This window comes from Camellia sinensis, chromosome 6, assembly GCF_055761805.1.
Source record: "Camellia sinensis isolate YWXY chromosome 6, ASM5576180v1, whole genome shotgun sequence".
Lineage (NCBI taxonomy): Eukaryota > Viridiplantae > Streptophyta > Magnoliopsida > Ericales > Theaceae > Camellia > Camellia sinensis.
This window is the reverse complement of record NC_138966.1, coordinates 117,862,818-117,878,965: the sequence shown is the minus strand read 5'-3', so window position 1 is coordinate 117,878,965 and position 16,148 is coordinate 117,862,818.

Genomic DNA, 16,148 nt, shown 5'->3' with positions numbered 1-16,148 from the left:
ATTTCTTGTTCAGCCACTATTATGTGAATTCCTTAGGCAGACTAGGATATGCCAAACCCAACTCAGCACCAATTCTTACAGAATAATAAATGGCATCACCGAGCTAAATCACCGGCTTGGCCTCAACCTCGGTTTAGCCAAACTATTTCACCAATACTCACTTGGCTAAAATGAAGACGGCTGGGTATATTATTTAAGAATAAGAAGACGCCGAGAGAAAATAATCAAAAACACACCGGACAAAGACGTGAATGATGATGACTTTTTCTAGGTTTTTGGTAATTTTGAAGACCAGAAAGCCCCAATACCGGGATACGGAATTAACTGGAAGAAAAGAGTAGCCGGTATGAATACCTCGGCTTAACTTGTCTGATTTTTGCTCTTATTGCGTACCACTTCTACACCGTGCTAACCGTTTTCTTTCTCCATGTGCAGACTTGAACCCACTAAAGTCACAATACCAATACCCCAACTTAGACGCTCTTTGCGCCATACTTCGATATCGCAACCGAGGTTGGGCCGAGCTACTTAACTTCGAATCGACCTACACATATAGTGGAAGGAGGAAGACTAAGGTGTCAGACTTTCTCCTTGAGCCTTCACCTGAACCAGATCCCACACTTCTTCAAATTAGGCTGATCTCACTAATAAAGGAACAAGAGATGGCTAAGAAAAGAGCAGTTAGAGCCTTAATCACCGAAACAACTACTCAAGCCGAGATACCACAAGCCGGCCAAACAAATGAGGTAGTGGTGGCCCTTCCAACGGCCCGAGCCCAGTCATCCCGGCCGAGCAAGTGTGCTCGCACATCTACAACCGAGCCACAACATCTCGTTGATGAAGATGATACTGTGCTTCCTCAATACACCCGGCCGAGCCCAAAACTAGTGCATTTAGACCGGGCTAGCCCTTCAGAGTGGGCACCATGAGTGACTTATAAGAACCGAGCCATAACAAGCACAGATTCAGTGGTCGCTAAAAAAGACCACTCACTCACCTTCAACCTCGCCAAGAGCGTGTGCTTGCCAGCCAACATGGAGCATCATGATCATCTGACCGAGCTAAAGGCCATCCGCTCGGCGACAAAGTCGATGGTGCTGGTAAGGTTGTCCGCTTGTCTTTCCAGTTTGTACATCTGTTTGCAAGGTTTTAACCATAATTGCTATCTCTTCTTTTGCAGGCCATGCAGAAGAATCATGTCGCTCACAAGCCCGTGTTAGAGCTACGTAAGACCACGTGGCTGGCCGTGGCTGAGGCCAACGCTAAGACGGCCGAGCTAGAAGAATCCAAGCAGAAAATGGCCGAGTTGAAATCTGAAGTTGCCCGGCTCACCGGGCTGGTTAACTCGGCTGAGGAAGATAAGCAAAAGGCTTTGGCAGAGCGGAAAGACAAATACCTGCGCGAGATGGCCAAGCTCGAAAAAAAGAAAGACGCCGAAATAGTTGAGCTGAAGAAGAGCACAGAAGACACTGAGGACCGCGGCTACAAGGACGGGGAAACCACCTACATCCTACAGTGCGAGGCTGCAAAGGACATATTTTTCAAATGTGGATGGAAGGCGGCTGCCTCAAAGCTCGATTTTGGCCAGGAAACCGAGGTCTTCTAGAATCCTCCTCCCCACTTCATTCCGAGCTATATGGCGGACTACGCCAATGCCATTCAAGAGAAATTGCTCCAAGTAGGGGAGGAAGATGAGGCATCCCCAGAACTAGAAGACGCCCCAGCTGCTACTCGTGACCCTGGTCTCCAAACTACTCAGTCAGCTCGGGTTGATCCACTGGCGCCCATCACTGTTGAAGATGTGGCAGTGACCGACCTACCTGCCAACACCGAGCTACCGAGTGGTGAAGCTCAGGTTGATTTGGATGCCGATCTGGATGACCTATTTGCTTAATCATGTATTTTCTTCTTTTAACTTTTTGAAAGAATTTGTAACCGGGCTGAAGCCCTACTTCTTGTAACTTTGTTTTGAATCTTGAATGAAATCTACTTCTTTTTGCTCGGTTTATTCCATACTTGCATTTATTTTTCAACTATGATTTGCATGAAGTATAGCATTTTCTGGCCGAGATACCTATCTCGGTCTTAACCATGTAATCTGTTTGGTCATACCTGCCAACCTCTCTTCAACCTAGATCCTTATCTTGGCTAAAAAGTACTCAAAGTTGGTTATTCCAGCCAACCTCTCTTCAGCCTAGATCCTTATTTCGGCTGAAGAGTACTCAAAGTTAGTTATTCCTGTCAACCTCTCTTCAGCCTAGATCTTTATCTCGGGTGAAGAGTACTCAAAGTTGGTTATTCCTGCCAACCTCTCTTTAGCCTAGATCTTTATCGCGGCTGAAAAGTACTCAAAGTTGGTTATTCCTGTCAACCTCTCTTCAGCCTAGATCCTTATCTTGGCTGAAGAGTACTCAAAGTTGGTTATTCCTGCCAACCTAGAGCCAAGTGTTTGGTTATTCCTGCCAAACTTCTTCAGCCTAGATCCTGATCTCGACTGAAGAGAGCTTAATGTTGGTTATTCCTGCCAATCTAGAGCTAAGTGTTGGTTATTCCAGCCAACTTTGCTTTCATTGCCCCTAGTTCACTAAAACAACTTTTACAGAAGAAAGAATTATGCTGAAAAGGAAACTACTTGTTTTATTGAAAAAAGAAAAATTACAAGTACTTTAAAGAAAAGCTAAAAATAAAATAGTTTGAGATTGGCAGTGTTCCATGGTCTAGGAATGGCCTTGCTGTCTCCATCTTCCAAGTGATATGCCCATTTTCCTGCTAATCTAACCACTTTGTATGGTCATTCCCAGTTGGGTCCCAACTTGCCATCTCCGGGTACCAAAGTGTTGCCCATTACTTTGCACAATACCCAATCCCCAATCTTGAATTGCCTTGGATGTACCATTTTGTTATATTTTCTGGATAACTCCTGCTGGTATAAGGCAATGTGAACTAGAGCTTTTTCTCTTCTTTCTTCTGTAAAGTCGAGTTCCAAGGCTATAGCTTCTCCGTTCAAGTCTGGGTCAAAATTTTCACTTCTAATTGTGGGGAGGCCGACTTCCAGTGGGATTACCGCCTCCATGCCATAGGCTAAGGACAAAGACATTTCTCTAATTGACCGCCAAGGTGTGGTATGGTAAGCCCATAAAACATGAGGAAACTCCTCAGCCCACTTGCCTTTTGCTTTCTCTAACCTTTTCTTTAATCCATCCAAGATAACTTTGTTTGATGCTTGTGCCTACCCATTTGCTTAAGGGTATGCTGGTGTAGAGTTGTAGAATTCCATCTTGTATTCCTCGCAGAAGCCTCTGAAGATCTTGCCATCGAACTGAGTGCCATTGTCGGATATCAGAGCCTTTGGTATGCCGAATCAGGTTATGATATTCTGCCAGATGAACTTCTTAACATCTTTCTCCTTTATTGATGCGAGTGCTTCAGCCTCTACCCGCTTCGTGAAATAATCTGTTACTGCCAAAAAGAACTTTCTGTTGCCGGGTGCTGTTGAAAGTGGCCCTACTATGTCCAAGCCCCACATCGCAAAGGGTCATGGGCTAGTTAATGGTAGAAGCTCTCTAGCTGGTTGATTATTTGGTGTGCGAACTTCTGACATTTCTCATACTTCTTGACATATTTCTCTGAATCTGCTTATATGTAAGCCCACCAATATCCTTGTGAAATTGCTCTGTAGGCCAACGATCTTCCCCCTTGGTGGCTTCCGCATACGCCTTTGTGTATCTCGAACAAGAATGCCTCGACCTTGCTAGAATGAACTCATTTCAAGTAAGGTCCTGTGAATGATTTTTTGTATAACGCCAATGACGGAGAGAGCCAAAATCACTATAACTTTGCTTTGATCTTGTTGGCCTCTTTCTTCTCTTCAAGTAAGATGTCGTCTTTTAATAATACAATAATTGGATCCATCCATGAAGGGCCTAGTTCGGCACAACATACCTCTATTACTTCGGGTTCTTCAATACATGGTCTGGGTAAGAAGTCGATCAGTAATGGATGTGGGATAGATGTGTCTGCTATGGAGGCAAAACCTACCAGTTCGTTTGCCCTGTTGTTTTCGTCTCGGCCGATCTGCTCTATTCACACTAATTCGAACTTCATGATCTCCTTTCTGACTAACTCTTGGTACTTAGCCATCCTTTCATCTTTTGCCTTGTAGTCCCCTGAAAACTGGTTTACTACCAGCTGGGAGTCACTGTAAACCATTAGCTCGATGGCCTTCATGAAAAGTGCTGATTTTAGGCCTGCTAGAAGTGCTTCGTACTCTGTCTCATTGTTTGATGCTGGAAAGCGAAGGTTGACTGCTTGTTTCACTATCAGGCCATCTGGTGAGATGAGGACTGTGGCAAGTCATGCACCGTGCCTATTCGATGCTCCATCCACGAAGAGCTTCCACATCTCTCCAACGAATAGCTTCCAGCAAGTAGAGGGGTCGGATGATGTGTTGGGGTCATGAGTGTTGCTGATGTTCTCTTCCAAGTCCATGCCTACTGTTAGGGTTTGCTATTCACTATCTGACTGTGCCAAGTTTTTACTTGTTGATGAGTCTTTGCTGGGTATAGCACGGTTTGCCTCTTCCTCTCTTTCTTTAATCCGATACGACTTGGGATGTGGTTGGGTATCTTGTTGTGGGGGCTATGCAATTCCTGCGGCACTTTCCATCCACTTTTCAGTTATATCAGTTAAGTCAACTGGGCAGATGTGATGGCTTCCCGATGTGAACTCAGCCACAAAGTCTGCCAAACTTGGGCTTTTATTGCAGTTCTGGGTTGAAACTTGATGTTGAACTGTCCCAATTCCACCGCTCATTTCCAGACTCGTCCAGAAAAGTCCGTCCTCTCAAACAAAGCTTTTAAGGGAAAAGTTGTTCGGACGATTATGGTGTGGGCGTGGAAGTAATATGATAACTTCCTTGAGGCCATCATCAAAGCTAAAGCCAGCTTTTCCAATGGTAGGTACCTGGTTTCTGCCCCCAGTAAGGTCTTGCTAACATAAAAGATAGGCAGGTATTGGATTCCTTCCGCTCTGACCAACACTGCGCTGACTACATGCTGTGAAACTGCTAAGTATAAAAAGAGTTCTTCTCCTAGTACTGGGGTTACTAGCAATGAAGGGGAAGTCATGTAGTCTTTCAGGCTCTCTAGGGCGCGATCGTATTCTTCATCCCACTCAAATTTGGTCTTTAACACTTGGAAGAATGGTCGACATCTGTCTGATGACCAACTTATGAACCAGTTGCGTACGGCAGCTAGGCCAGTGAGATGCTGCACCTCTTTTACTGTGTTGGGCCTCTCAAGATCCTGGATTGCTTTGATCTGAGAGGGGTCTGCTTCTATACCTCGGTTGGTTACTAGGAAGCCTAGGAAATTGCATGATCCTACGCCGAACGCACACTCAAATGCATTTAGACGCAACTTGTTCTTCTTAAGGATTTGGAACATTTCGTCTAGGGCCCTGAGATGGTCTTTTTCATCCTTTCTTTTGACCACTATGTCATCTATGTAAGCCTCCATTGTTTTGCCTAACAATGGTTCAAACATTTTGGTGACCATCCATTGGAATGTGGCCTTGTATTTTTTAGGCCAAAGGGCATGACCTTGTAACAATACAATCCTCTGGGCGTTGTAAAATATGTGACCTCCTGGTCTGGCTCATACATAGCGATCTGATGGTAACCTCTATACGCATCAAGGAAGCTGAGTTAATTGTGCCCTGCCGTCAAGTCTACCAGTTGGTATATCCTGGGTAAAGGAAAGCTATCCTTTGGGCATGCCTTGTTGACTGTTTTGTAGTCCACGCAAACACGCCATTTTTCATTCTTTTTTGGCACTACTACAGTATTGGATATCCACCTGGGATAGTGTACTTCTCTAATGGCTCCTGCCTCCAGCAAGTTTCCCACTTCCTCCGCCACTATCTCCGCGTGGTAGAGTGCTGATCTGCAAGTATGTTGTATAATTGGTCTAGCAATCGGATGGACATTCAGTTGGTGACAGATGAAGTTTGGGTCAATGCCAAGCATGTCGTATGGTGTCCATGCAAACACTTCGATGTTAGAGGTTAAGAATTCTATGATCTCTATTCTCTCAGTGCTGGACAAAGACGAGCCGAGCCGAGCCGAGCAAAAAAAACTTTTCTGGGTTCTTTTCATCTATCCTTACCTCTACCACGTCTTCCACTGCCTTCTGTTCTGTTGCCTTGCTAACATCCGCAAATAGTTCATTGCTCTCTGGTTCTTCCACCATCTGCACATATCCTTTTGCAGCCCGGCTGCCATTTACTATGACGAAGCACTGTTTTGACATGATTTGGACTCCCAAGACCTCTTCAATTACTCTGGCTTCCTTGGGGAACCGCAGTGCTTGATGGTAGGTTGACGCTACCGATCGCATGGCGTGCAGCCAAGTTCTTTCCATGATTATGTTATAAGTGGAAGGGGCCTTCAATACCCAGAATTCCACTTGTTTAGTCATGGTCCCAGCTTTGACTGGGAGGATTTTCTTGCCTACTGGCCATTCTAGCATTGAGTTAAAGCCAACTAGGGGGGATGTTGCAGGGGCCAAATCTTTATCCTCTAGTTTCAGCTGTTTGAAGGTTTCATAATACATTATCTCGCACGAACTTCCTTGGTCAATCAGAATTCACTTGATGTCGAAGTTCTTGACGCGCAAAGTTACCACCAGTGCGTCATTGTGAGGGCAATGTAGCCTTGCTAGGTCCTTGTCTGAGAAGGATATGACATTCGTAGCCTCTGTTTTGCCCTTTTTGATGGCGGGTTGTGCACTTAGTACCTCCTTCAGGTGCTCTGCTTTCTTTATCATCCCCCTGAGTTCTCATACCCGCTCAGGTTCAATAATCCCATGAATAACATTGATTACACCTTGGGGTGGTCCGTCCACCGGCATCCCGTTTGGCCCGTTGAGGTTCTGGGGGGTTGGCTATGTTCCCCCTTCAATATACTGGTCTAGGTGACCAACAGCTACTAATTCTTCCAGATGTTGCCTCAAGGGTGTGCAATTTTCAATTAGGTGCCCCTTCTCATCATGGAAGGTGCAGCAGGACCTCTCGTCGTAGCCCCTTTGTGCTACTCCCAACTTGGCTGGCCGCCGAACGAAGGGTTCATTCTTTATTTCGCTAAGAATTCAGTAGATGGGTTTATTGAACACGGTGGTGAGGGCAGTGCGAACTCTTAACCTCCTTTTTCTGGGTCCTCCCTGTTGGCTCGCCTGCTTTGCCCATTTCTGTCTGGTTATTCTACTTTGTTGACTTTTGCTGCAGTCTTTTTGTCTAGCATTACTGTTAAGCCAGATTTTGCTTTAGCCCGGGCGCTATCTTCCTCCAAGCGGATATGGTGGTGCACCCTCTCCATTAGGGCCTCCATCGTAAGAGGTGGCGTCATAGTAATTGAGTCCCTTAACTTGTTTCTGACTAGTAAACCCATTTTGTATTGTGCGATGGCAAGATTTGTAAGGCAATCACCTATCTGGTTGAAAGTCTCCCAATATCGACTGTTGTAGGATCTCAACGTCTCCTTGTCGCCCATATCAATGGAGAATAGCTGATCAATCTCCACTGGTGTCTTGGTGTTCGCTCTGAACCTAGTCACAAACGCCTCTACCAATTATGCCTAGGAGGCGATGCTGCCTTCTGGTAGCCTTTCGAACCAGTTTAGACCTAGATCGCCAAGGCTGGACGAGAACAGGATACACATCAGGGCCTCATTCCGCCAGTACACTGCCATAACCTAGCGAAAGTGACTCAAGTGCATGTAGGGGTCTGCCTTCTCCTCATAAGTGGTGAATTTGGGCAGATGGAAGCCTGAACGTAGTGGCGTATTCTCTATTTTCGGAACGAACGGTGAGCTCTATAGCCTTGCTAATACTTTGTCCGTTGGTTCGTAAGCAAGGCGCGGCATTGGCATTCCTACCTTGACACTCCCATGTGTCCGAGGGGCCAATCGCTGTAGTGCTGAAGCTCTGTGTGGATCGCAAGCCCTGGTGTCTTCCTTCCATCGGGCTTTTTCTTCTAGTACCGTTCGCAAGTCAGATGATATAGGCAACTCCATGTGCCTAGATGTCATCTGGTGTGTGTGCGAGGGCCGATATGTGCTTCCCTCAGTACACGACCGCTCAGCTCTCGTTCTTTCAGACCTGGAGTATCGAGTCCTGGAAGTCCTCGATTGAGTGTCGCCTGTTCTAAGGCTCCTACTTTCTGCTTGTGATGGTGTGGTATGCCTAGCACGATCCTCTGAGTGGCGAGAGGGCGTGTTGCATTTGCGCCCCTCTCCTGTCACCACCCATTTTCCTTTTATCTAGCACTTCATTGTTTCCATCTCTGCGGCCATCTTCCTAATTAACTCGTCCTGCTCCCTTACACGATCCTCCAGAACTTGAAGATCCAGCCTCCGCCTCTGTCTTTCGGGACTTGGAGAGCGACGGGGCTGCCGCCCCGTCTCCCCCTTGCATCCCTCCGGGGGTTCTGTCGCTGGGGTTCTAAATCCGCTATGGGAGGGATAGAAGGCAAACCTTGGCACCTCCCACCCCCCTCCGGAGTTTTCCCATCAATGGCTGATTGCGGCAAGGCCTCATTGTGGGCCATTGCTTCCAACTAGAGAGGAAAGCTTGATCAAGAGGTTTTGTTCTTTGTGGACTTCCCACAGACGGCGCCAATTGTACGAGCGCGAAATAATATTCTCGTATAATCTTGTAGATCAAGTCTGCGCTCCTCCAAACGTCGTCACTTTATTCCCTAAAAATACAAACGTGAACTAGCCGGCGGGTGTGTGCCAGATACCTCTCTGATGCCTAAGTTAGCAAAATAGACAAATAGGCAAAAGCTCTATGTATTTGAGAATGAAAGTTGTGATACCTCTACATAGGTTCTGTTGTGAGCTTTTATAGTTTTTGCCTGGCATAATCCTAGTAGTACTCTTACTCCTCAATGTAGAGTCCTCCTAGGAATCACACTCCTGAAAGATAATGTTTATCCTTCAACACCCTCCTCACTGCTTAAACCAAGTGAGATGATTTTACTACAGTTGAATAACAAAGCAACCGGGCTAACATACGTTGATATGGCCAGTTTCACCAAACTCTCCTTAGCTTGGTTCTACCTTACTTCACCTAGCTCGGTATCAACTTATTTGCACAATGCAACTCCTTGTACCCCAGTTCCGAATATTCGAACCGAGCTAACCTCAGTCATCCATGACCGGGCTAATAGAGCCCAGCTGCAAAGCCCATTCTACTTAGCCCATAGCTCGGCGCGCTTCTTCCCAGTCCTAGCTTGGCCCAGATTTACGCTTTTTACCCTCTCATTCTACATAATGAATGGCTTTTGAGATATTCACTTTGAAATAAATGGTTTATTAATATGTCTTTAATTACACAAATACTATTATCATATTATTTAAAAAAATATATTCATATAAAAGTTATGAGAGACTAACATTATGTTCCAAATAGAATTGAGTAACCCAACTCACTTGACCTCCGGTTGTTATTATGAAGTTCTGTTGGAGCTTTTTTCAAGCCTATTTTAAAATAAAAATAAAAAATTCGATCGGACATCTGTAATGTCATGATAAGATTCTAATTTTTTTTTTAATTTATCAAAATCTTACCAACTATCTCCTTTTCTAAAAACAAGTGTAGTTTTGGATCTACAAAAGTTCAATTAAATTTTTTTTTAATAAAAAATCTATTTAACGAACCCTTTAATATATATAATTTAGATTATAAAAAAATTTGAAACAAATCCCCGCAGAACTTACACAGTAACCCCTCTTTCCTAACACGCACAATTGACTTCCTGTCATTGTTTTCAAACTCGGACCGAACTGGCCGATTGGACCACGAACCGGGCCTTGTTCCGGTCTAGTCAACCCCCTAAACCTAGAGTAGGAGCAAAATCGGTGACCTAGTGATCGAACCGGCAATACCGGTGACCTAGATCGGTTCGGGAGGGTCGGACTTTTTCCTCTTTTTTTTTTCTTTTTCTTTCTTATATATTTATATATATATATATATATATTTCAAAATTTTGACTAAAAATTATTATTTCAAGAGTCTCTTCTCATAAGGAAGAGTCTCATTTAAAGCTTGAGAAAATTATGAAAATCTATTCCTATTTATAGGAAAAGATTTTTCAAAGAAAACCTACAAAATTCTATATGGGATTCAATCAAATTATTTGAAACATATTGATTGAAGGGAGGGTTGAAAATTTCATTTCCCTCTAAAATTAAATCTAGCATTCAATCAATTTGTTTGAAGGGAATGTTTAAAAATTTTAATTTCTTTAAAATAAGTGACTTTTTTTTTATCAATTATGACTTTATTAAATATTATTAATAAATACTATGCAACAATTTTAATTTTTATTTGATTATTTATATATTTTTTTATTTATTTATAATTTATAGTTATATTTTTTAATTATATAATATTAATTATGACGTCATGGTTCGATCGCTTTGACCCGACGATTGAACCGGTAACCCGTCCACTCAGTCTCTTTTCCGGTTCGCTCACCGGTCCGGTTTTGAAAATATTTTTTTGTCTCATCAAAACAAGCACTGAGGTGGGCCCAATGGGCCTCTTAACTAGATTTTTAAAGTAGGCTTATCCCCAGTTCACAAAGTGAATTAAACAATATTTTTGGATTTGTAGGGTTCACAATGGGTCTCATTTTGAGATCCGAACAATTCAATGTATAAAACTCATTAAGTTTTTCATCTATTGCAAAAAAAATCACGTTGACTGAATATCGATAGTCCCTTAATCAGATCATATTTTTTCAATGGTAAACATAATTTTAAAAATAAATTATTGACAAAAATGTATCTTGATCAAAAGGCTATCGATATCCGATCAATGTGATTTTTTAAAAAAATAAAATGCTTAATGAACTCTCATATTAATGATTCAAATTATCAAAATAAGACTCATAATAAATCTCACAAATCCAACAATACCATCAAATCCACTTTATTAACTAGAGACAAGTCTTCTCCCTTTTTTAACACAGACAAGCACATTAGGCAGGCTGATTAACTTGGTCAATGACTTGCGGATTGATGTGAGTCATTTAACTTGCTTCACAAAACAGCACATTCACCCACACACACCGTCCCTTCCGAATATGCATTTTGAAGTTTGTGTTGACATGCAATCAAGCCCTAAATAATAATATGGAAATGAGCCGTAGCTCGAATTGGTTGGCTCGAATTGGCTCGAAAGAGGGAGAGAAGAGAGGAAGAAGAGAGGAGAAAGAGACAGAGGAGCAAGAGGGAGAGAAGAGAGGAAGAAGAGAAAGAGGAGAAGAGCCAGCACCACCGCCACCGCCGAGGATCGTCGCTGCTCGTCGCTGACCGTCGCTGCTCGTCGCCCGCCGTCGCTGCTCGTCGGCTCCGACTCGCCTCCGCCCCCGCCCCCCGCCCCCCGCCTCCAACCCCATTTGTTGGGCCCCTCCAGTCCCTCCTCCTCCTCCCCCTCCCCCTCCCCCTCCAGTCCCTCCTCCTCCTCCTCCCTCCTTCCTCCTCCTTCCTTCTCTTCTCCTTCTCTGCTTCTGATTCGAGCCAATTTCGAGCTCCACCTTTCAAGCTACGTAGCACCTTGAAGTTTGTGTTGACATGAATCAAGCTCTAAATAATAATAATTATTATTATTAGAAAAAGCTATCAATTATCTTAGGGTATTCAATGTCATGAATGATGTAAAAAATAATTTAAAAATACGTTAAAAAAATTGAAAATTTGTAATTGATTTGGAGTACTATATATAAGTATTACCACATGATATTTTGAAAATTTTAAATAATTACCATTTAAAATTATAATCATAATCAAAAATTAATTAATTAAGATAAATGATGTCACTTAACCAATAAAATATGACGTTGCAACATATATAAGTTTGACAAAATAATGAAAATAAATCATGGGATCATATTATCATTCGATAAAAAATATCATAATTTGATAAAAATAATTAAAGATATACATTGTCACTTATTTATATAAAAATAAATTAAGAAAATAAAGAGATGGTAGAAATGAATAACAAGAAAGTAAAATCATATCTAAAATCTCTCTGAATTTTTTTTCTTGCAAATTTGCTTTTTCTCTTTATTTTTACAATTCTATTACGAATATGGAAACTAAATATAGAATGGAATACAAAAACAAATAAATGAATAAAATTTTATATAATTTTTTGACAAGACTCACTTTTGAAAATTTTTGTCAATTTATTTACATTTTGTATTCAGGTTCTATGATAAATTTCTCTATATTTAGACTTATTCAATTTTTCATGGTAGTGAAACGGAGAAAAAATATCTCTCTTAACAATTTTCAAACAAAAGGCATTAAACTAACCTAAAATAACCACAATTTTTCCCTAGTATTTTCCATGTTGATTACCATGAAGGTGCATTAACCTAAAATAAAAGAGAAACATTAGTTAATTATTTGGGGTTGAGTCACCTATGACACCCACACCCACAATGGAAGCCTGTCTTGGAATTGCCTTCTCTCTCTCATCCACAATGGGAGCCTGTCTTTGAATTGCCATGTCTCTCTCTCATCAAACACACACACAGTGGGCCTTTCAATTGGGCTTTTCCAACACACACACACACTATGTAGACCTCTTGACTTTGTCGCACACATGCACATTGATATATCTCTTTTAATGACATGGTTTCATAAACCCACACACACATGCTCCTTGAACTTTGTGTTCACACCCAATTAATTAAAAATTAAAAATGATGTCTTTTCTGAATTTTTGATTAAACTGATGTAACAATGGTGCTTCTAAAAATTTATGTTAACATGCTATCCAATTTACTTTAAAGTAACAAAATTAAAATTTCTTACATTATTCTATAATTTTTTTTATATATAATTTTTCTGTACTAATTAAAAATCCTTATTGACAAAGTATGAAAGGTGTCATTTTCTTGAGTTTTTTTTTTTTTTTTTTTCATGGTGAGTCATTTCATAAAATTGATCCAAGACACCTACAGCCACACTCACCCACGTCCATTCAAATACATTGGAAAAATAGTTAAAAATTAACTTTTTAACTCTTTTTTTTTTTTTTGACTTTTTATTGTGAGAGATGAAATGAGTTAAAAGTCGGAGAGTAACTTTTAATCCACTTCTCAAAAAGAACCTTAAGATAAGCCTTTCAACTTGCTTATCTCTCTCTCTCTCTCTCTCTCTCTCTCTCTCTCACACACACACACACACACACACACACACACACACACACACACACACACACACACACACACACACACACACACACAAACAATAGGCCTCATAACTTGATCACATACAAATACATTTCTTTAGACTTGGCTTCACAAACCCACAAACCCACACAATCAAGCCCGAGTACATATGTAATAAATAAATAAATAATTAAATTTCCCACCTATAAATATTCCAATGCTTCTGCTTGAACCACCACAACACAACATAACACATAATTCAAAGAGAGAGATATAAGAAAGAGAGAGAAAGATGAGTCAACCAGCTAGCGTGATTCCGACACCAAAGACGACGGTGAAAGAAAAGATGGTGCAAACAGTTGCTTCTGCTATTAAGAAGACAAAAGAAAAGAAGAAGATAAATCCTAATTAGAGTTTTAAATTAAGAAGATAGTTTAAAATTATAAATATGTAGCCAATCAAGGAATCAAGTAATATCAGTGGTTGGTAATATGATATATTTGTGTCTCTCTATATTATTATGTATATCTATGTTTACTTCTTATATTTGATCAATAAATAAAATATATGTTTCTTTATAGTTTAGTTTGTATCTACGTATTTATTATTTTTATTATATAAAGTGTAGATTTTATTTAATGTGAATGATATCATGTTATTTTTTCTCTTTTCTTTTAGAATGTCTATCATATTTAATAACCATCATTTCTAAATGATTTTTTTTATTATTATTTATCAAACCGTCTAAAAATTTAAATTTAAAATTTGCACCCACTTGTTTCCTTTGCATGTGTTTGACTTACATCAATAAACTTATCTTGCTGATCAAACCAACCAAAAAAATAATAATAATACAGAATCCAACATGCAGCTCTAACCCTTTTGGCTTAAGAAATTTGGCGAGAAAAGAAAAAAAAAATGGAAAAAAAGAAATCTCTCATTGCGTGGCTGATTAAAAATGAAGAATGGTAAGAAGAAGAAATATTTAAGTGTTAGATTTTTTTCAAATTCAAATGTAAATTTAACCGACATGTCCGGGCTCATGGGGGTTGCAACGTTTTTTGTTTTAATGATTTAAAACGTTTATTTTGTAAGACCTTCTGTGTATAGCATTAATGAAAAAAAAATTAGATCGATCAAATAATCCTAAAATTTTCATTTTCTCATGTTTGTCTTCAAAAAATAAAAATATATATATATTAAAAAATAAACCATTTATTTTTGAAACATTTATTCATAAATCTCTTTCTACGTACTTATGTTCTATTTAGTCTAAATTATTCTTTCTAGAAATTTTTATCAAAAACTTTGAAAAAATTTGCAAAAATAAAGTTATATAGATAACATTTTTATTTCATTTTGAAATTAAGAAGATAATGATAGATGTTTTAATTAAAAATGAAGTGACTATAACAAGTCACATCATTATGTATATATACAATTTTTGTACTAAAATTTTATTTTTATATTATTATTATTTTTAAACGGTAAACCAGCATGTTGATATTATTTTATTTTATTTTAAGGTGATAAAATCAAAATTTATTTAATTTTTTTGTTTATAACCCAAGGGGTTGTAGCATTGTGGTAAGGCCTTGGGGTTTAAACCCCAAGGTCACAAGTTCAATTCTCTTCTTAGGCCAATCTCTTGTGCGAAGCACTATTGGTTAGGAGGTTGGATCTCAAGTTATCTAGTCAGCACTTGGTGTGGGTTCAATGCTCCTCCGCTGTGCGAGTCCTAACTTAACCGTGACTTGTCTTTGAGAGGTCGGGGCAAGTTCACAGGTTATAGTCTCCAGGATACCTTGGTGATCTCTGTAAGGGGCGCTGCCTTGAACCTGCGGAAGGGCTCTGTAAGGGGCGCTGCCTTGAACCTGCGGAAGGGTAGGAAGGATTTTCCTGTAAAAAAAAAAAAAAAAAAAAAAAAAAAAATCAAAATTTATTATATCATTATGTGTTAATTTTGAAATGAAGTCAGAAGTCAACCTAGAGTCCACATTTTGGATTAGAAAGTCTAATTTGCATGGATGTGGACACATTTTAAGCCTATTTTGATAATCTAAACCATTGAACTGGTAAGACATATCAAGCAAACCATTTATATAAAATAAATAAAAAAAAAAAAAAAAAACTTGATTAGAAGGATTTGTTCTGTATTACATATGCTTTTAAGGTTATTAGATTTTTTTTATTAGCTTAAAAAACTTATAATAAATTGTAAATCTGTTAATACAAATTTCAATAATATGTGAAAAAAAATTGAATTTTATTTAGTTAAATAAAATGTCACGTAACTTTGTCATTGTGCAAATATTTAAATTGCCTTCAAAAGTTATAAGTAAGACCCCTCAAAAAAATATACTCTTTTTTTGCACACATATTTAAGAGTTTCAAATATATATATATATATATATAAGTTACAAATTATAATTTGCAACTACGAAGTTCACTTATAAGCGAAATGGCCTGAAAAAATTATTTCAATTGCCCACATATTGAAATAGACAAACTACTAATTAATAGATCTCAAAGCTTCCTAGATCCACAATATTGATGGATTTTTATTTGATTTTTATATAGGCTAAATGATTAAAGGTTCCAAAACTGCAGCCACCACTTGATTTTAAAATTGAAAAACCCATGATGACTCCATAGTTAAGATACCTAACCGCCATTATTAACGAACTCAGCTTGGGAGCTTAGGAATAAATTGGAAATGTGTTAGACTCACTCTACTTGACATAAGATCAACTCCACTCATCATCCGTTTGATTTATTTTTTCAAAAATTATTAAATGAGATGTATGAAGATAATTTATACAACAATAATAAGATAATCAGAATGAGAGTTTATTTGTTTCAAATAAAATAATTTTATGAAAAGTGATTATTTCGGTTTAATT